Source organism: Chrysochloris asiatica, unplaced genomic scaffold, assembly GCF_000296735.1.
Source record: "Chrysochloris asiatica unplaced genomic scaffold, ChrAsi1.0 scaffold00178, whole genome shotgun sequence".
Taxonomy (NCBI): domain Eukaryota; kingdom Metazoa; phylum Chordata; class Mammalia; order Afrosoricida; family Chrysochloridae; genus Chrysochloris; species Chrysochloris asiatica.
In genome coordinates, this window is record NW_006408696.1 from 6,288,276 (window position 1) to 6,294,269 (window position 5,994).

Sequence of the window (5,994 nt, forward strand, 5' to 3'; positions counted from 1 at the left end):
GGAAGGGTCAGGAAAGAAGAAATGGAATGCAGAAACAAAGGGAGAAAGTGGGACAGATGATGCTCCATTGTGGGGATTGTAGTCAATGAGATGAAACAAAGTGTGTCTGAATTGTTGAATGGAAAACTGATCTGCTCAGTAAACTTCCATCCAATTCATAGTGAACAGTTAAAAAAAAATTTTTTTAAATTACACTCAATAAAACCCTTTGGCGCAGTAATTCTACTCTGATGTACATGGGACCACCACGAGTTGGTGTCAACTTGACAGCAACAGGTTTGGAATCAGCTTGACAGCAATGAGGTTGAGTTGGGGTTCTGTTTGTATGTTTGTTGTAGCAAAAGGAGCCCTGGTGGCTCAGTAGTTAAGCTCTCAGCGGCTAACCAAAATGTTAGCAGCTTGAACCTACCACCTGCTCCAGAGGAGAAAGATGGGGCAAGCTGTTTCCAAAAAGATGTCAGCCTCGGAAGCCCTGTGGGGCAGTTCTACTCTGGCTTATAGGGTCGCTATGAGTCAGAACTGACTCAGTGGCAGTGGGGTTGGGGGTTTCGGGTTTTCCTGTAGCAAAGCTGACTACACCACTTTCAGTGTGTTGGTGGTCTCAGGGAGGAACTTACCTTCTCTGGTTCCTAACTCAGTCACTAATGAGTTGCAATAGATGATCCCAAATGCTTTCCCAGTTCAGAAATCTCTCTCCCTCTTTTTAAAGACCATGCCACAGAATATAGCATTGCTTGGGGGTTTGAATGCATTAGGCTGCTTTCCCAAAGATATAGAATTAGGTAACATCAACTTACCAAACTTCAAATTTGATGCCAAACTAGGACAAGACCAGAGGGCAAAGACCAGTGATGGTTTTAGCTGCTGCAGTAGAGTTTCAATTCTGAAGACCCTGAGATTTAAAAAAGAAAGAAAGAAATCCATAAAGCACAAACCTGCTGTATTCAGAGGCTTCGGTTATTTATACGAGCATTTCCCGATTCAAATTGCATGCTCAAATCAAATTTCCCTGGTTTATACCTTCTTCAGCAATTACTTAAAGGCAGTTTACCTCTCTCTGGAGGCACATAGCAGAGAGGCCTATAGAAGAAATTTCATTGACTCAGTCAGGGATGAACAGACTCCAGGCTTGCCACTGCAGAAGTCCCTCTGCCAATGGAAGTGACCCTGATGGGCCTCTTGGCTGGTTTTCAGCCAGCCTGATGGGAAAGCATTCCGGAAGGCAGAGGAGGAGGAAAGCAAGGTGTCAGCATTGGGGTGGAGGAAGGGACCACATTCTCTTTCTGGAGTGTGCTGGGAGGGTCAGAAGGCCAGTTCCCACTCCAATAGGACTGAGAAAAGTCAGAGCGGGACAGGGAGACAGGTGACCATGTCTTTACTGGAAAGTTTCTGGGTTCTTGAAGAATCCCAGCAAGCGATGTGAACCCTCCCACACAGTTATGAAATCGGCAAAATGGTTCTTTAATCAACCTGTTCTCCATTGACATTTTCCCACTGGAGGATAGCCCCTCACCCTCCACCAAAGAAGTATCATTTGTTCACTAATTTACTCCCTAGATTCTTCCCCTTAACACCAAGCTACCTTCTTTTTATTGCACTAAAAATACATAAGACAAACATTTGCCCATTCAACCATCTTTATATATGTAATTCAGTGACACTGATTACATTCATCCTGTTGTGTAACCATTACTGCTCTCTTTTTCCAAATGATCCCACCACTGTTAACAGAAAGAAATTCAGTGTGGTTATAAATTGGGCTGCTAACTTCAAGGTCAGCCGTTTGAAACTACCTGTTTGAAACTAGCTGTTTCACAGGAGAAAGATGAGGCTTTCTGCTCCTCGGAAGTGCTATACAGGGTCGCTATGAGTCAGAACTAACTCCACAGCACACCACCGCCACTAAGCAATGGCTCTCCCATTTCCCCTCACTCCAACCCACTAATTAAATCTACTTCTTCTTTCTGTTGTTCAGCTTAGTAGACCTCATTTTGATTTGTCTGTCTTTTCTTTTAGTAATAGCACCCAGTATTTATTTTGTGGTCAAGTCCCCATTTCCACTGCATATGGTAGGAATGAAGACACCCCCACACCAGTCCTTCCATTCTAGTGGTAGACACATGACACAGGCCTGGCCAATCAGAATACTGCATTGTCTTGGGCAGTGTGATTAGTTTGATGATAGATTTGTGGTCCAAACCTAACCAATGGAAGACTTCCCTGGAACTTTTGTTGAAACTATCAAGAAAAAAAGAAATTCCAGTAATATACTGTAAATGGACCAGTCAAGTGAAGAAGCCAAATATAGACAATGAGCTCAAGTTACCAAAACATATAGTTGGAAAGAAAAGCCAGAACGTTGATTTTAGTCTTGCTTCTGACACTAACTAGCTTGGGAGACCTTGGGCAAGTCATTTCAATGAACATGTGATCTCATCTGAAATATGAAGATGAGAATGACCACTCTTTGGGCATAGTAGATTGTGAATAGGACACAATCTTTCTCCTATCCAAGTTGATGTAGGTAAAGAACTTTGAGATGGTGGACTTGTAAGCATTCCAGATCCCTGAGGCATTATGTTCAAGGAAACTGTAATGCGAAAACAAAATAAATATTTGTTGCATTGACCCAGGAATGGAGGGTTGTATTTTACTGCAGCATAGAGGAGTCTAGCTCAACTAAGCAGATAACCATGGGCTCAGTTGTTCACAGAGACCTGGAAAATCTGTATTTGAAATCATTTTGCCTAAACACCTCTCTGAATAGTATATTTTCAGCCAGCCCCATGGTAAAAGAGCGAGGAGATGTTATTTCTACTGCCGAGAATCTATTTCCAGGACACTTGGGTGGTGTACAGGAAGAAGAATATTTTAGATTAGGGTTGTTCCTATAGTTCACCATAAGAAGATGAGGATTATGAAATAATATCAATGTGCCATTAGGTAAAGATTACACCAAGAATCCAGTCACAAGAAAAGGATATCTGCAAAGCAGTCTATAGATACAACATAATCCCAATCCAAATTCCAACACCATTATAGAGATGGAAAAAATTATCATTAACTTTATATGGAAAGGAAAGCAACCTTGGATAAGCAAAGAACTGCTTAGGAAGAAGAACAAAGTTGGAAGCCTCTCATTCACTGATCTCAAAAATTACTACACAGCCACAGTGGTCAAAACAGCCTGGTACAGGTACAAAGAAAGATATATAGATAAATGGAACAAAATTGAGAATCCAGAAGCAAATCCATCCAAAGGTCTTCGACAAAGGACCAAAACACATTAAATGGGAAAGAAATAGTCTCTTCAACAAATGATGCTAGCAAAACTGGAAATCCATTTGCAGAAGAATGAAACAAAACCCATATCTCACAATACTTACAAAAATAAGCTCAATGTGGATAAAAGACCTAAATGTAAAACTATAAAGATCATCAATGAAAAAAATAGGGACAAATTTAGGGACTCTACTACAGGGCATAGCTACACTATCAAACATTACTGAGAACACACAAACAACAGAAGACAAAACAGATGACAGGGACATTCTAAAAATTAGACACTTATGTACATCAAAAGATTTCTCCAAAAGAGCAAAAGGGGAGCCCACAGACTGGAGAAAAAATTTTTGCAACAACATCAAACCAGGGATTAATGTTTAAAATTTATAGAAAACCACAACACCTTTACAAGAAAAAGACAAAAAAGAAAATCTAAAAACAGACACAGGATATAAACAGACACTTCACCAAAGGAGAAATTCAAGCAGCCAACAAACATATGAAGAAACGTTCATGATCATTACCATTGTTGTTGTTAGGTGCCATCAAGTCGATTCTGACTCATAGCAACCTTATGCACAATAGAATGAAACACTGCCCAATTCTGTGCCATCTTCACAACCTTGTTAAAACTTAAGTCCAATGCTACTGCCACTGCATCCATCTCCATGGGGGTCTTCCTCTTTTTCACTGACCCTCCATCTACCCAATATGATATCCTTCTCGAGGAACTGGTCCCTTCTGACAACATGTCAAATGTATGAGAGACAAAGTCTGCAAGGAGCATTCTGATTGTATTTCTTCCAACCCAGATTTGTTTGGTCTTCTAACAATTCATGGTACTTTTAATATTCTCCTCCAAAACCAAACTAAAATGTATCAGTTTTGCTATGGTGTTCCTTATTCATTGTCCAACTTTCACATACATATGAGGCTATTGAAAATATCATGGCTTGGGTGGGGCACGCCTTAGTCCTCAAACTGACTTCTTTGCTCTTGAACACTTAAAGAGGTCTTGAGCAGTGGATTTGCCTAATGCAATACAGCATTTGATTTCTTGACTGCTGCTTCCATGAGTGTTGATAGTGGATCCAATCAAAATGATGTCTTTGACAACTTAAATCTTCTCCATTTATCATGATATTATTCACTGGTCCAGTGGTGAGGATTTTTGTTTTCTTTACACTGAGGTGCAACCCATAGTGAAGACTGTGGTCTTTGATCTTCATCAGTATTTTAAGTCCTCTTCATTTTCAGCAAGCAAGGTTGTATCATCTGCATATCGCAGGTTGTTAATGAGTCTACCTCCAATCCTGATGTCTTGTTTTCTTCATATAATCCAGCTTCTTGGCTTATTTGCTCAGCATACAGATTGAATAAGTGTGGTCAAAGAATACTTCTCAATGTGGTCCATAGCTTGTCATGATCCACACAGTCAAAAGCTTTTTCATGGTCAATAAAGCACAGGTAAATATCTGTCTGGTATTCTCTGCTTTCAGTCAAGATCCATCCGATGTCATCAATGATGCCCTTGATCCAAGTCCTAGTCTGAATCTGGCTTGAACCTCTGGCAGTTCCCTGTCAATGTAATGTTGCATTGTTTTTGAATCATCTTGAGTAAAATTTTATTTGCATATAATATTAATGATACTGTCGGAGGATTTCCACATTCCCTTGTGTCATCTTTCTTTGGAATGTGCACAAATATGGATCTCTTACAGTGCATTATTGTGCAGCGCCACACCAGGACACCACACAAGCCACCACAGTACAACAAACAGACAGACAATTGGTGTCAGTAGCAATTAGAGAGATGCAAATCAGAACAACAATGAGATATCATCTCGCATCTGCATTAATAGCAAAGTTAAAAAAAAAAAGAAAAAAAAGAAACAGAAAACAACAAATGCTGGTGAGGTTGTGGAGAGACTGGGACCCTCCTACATTGCTGGTGGGACTGTAAAATGGTTCAGCCACTGTGGAAAACAGTATGGCCCTTCCACAGAAAGTTGGAAACAGAAGTACTGTATGACCTAGCAATCCTTCTACTTGGTATATATCCACAAGAAGTAAGAACCAGGACATGAGTAGACCTATGCACACCGATGTTCATTGCAGCACTCTTCACAACACAAAAAGATGAAACCAGCCTAAATGCCCATCAATGTGAGAATGGATAAACAAACTTTGGCACATACACACAATGGAATACCATGCAACGTTGAAGAATAATGATGAATCTGTGCAACACCTCATAACAAGTATGAACCTGGAGTACATTATGCTGAGTGAAATCAGTCAATCATAAAAGGACAAATATTTTATGAGATCACTGTTATAAAAACTCATAAAAAGGTTTTCATACTAAAAGAAACATTCTTTGATGGCTACCGGGGGGGAGAGTAATTCAGTGGTTAGAAGGTAGACACTGTTAACTTGATTGACAGGGAGGGCAATATGCAAGAAAAGGGAGGTTGGCAGAAGAATGATGAAGACAAGTGAAGACACAGGGAGGTAATGCATGGGCTAAAGGAGGTAGAGGTAAACAGTGATCTACACACTTGGAACAATAGTGTTCTGTGTGGAAACATGGAGAGAGAAACAGGCTGATGGGTATGGGATATGTCTATCCCACAAATGTAAAAATGTTTGAAAGATGTCTATCCCACAAATGTAAAAAAGTTTGTGGTTACATATGGTAACCACAAG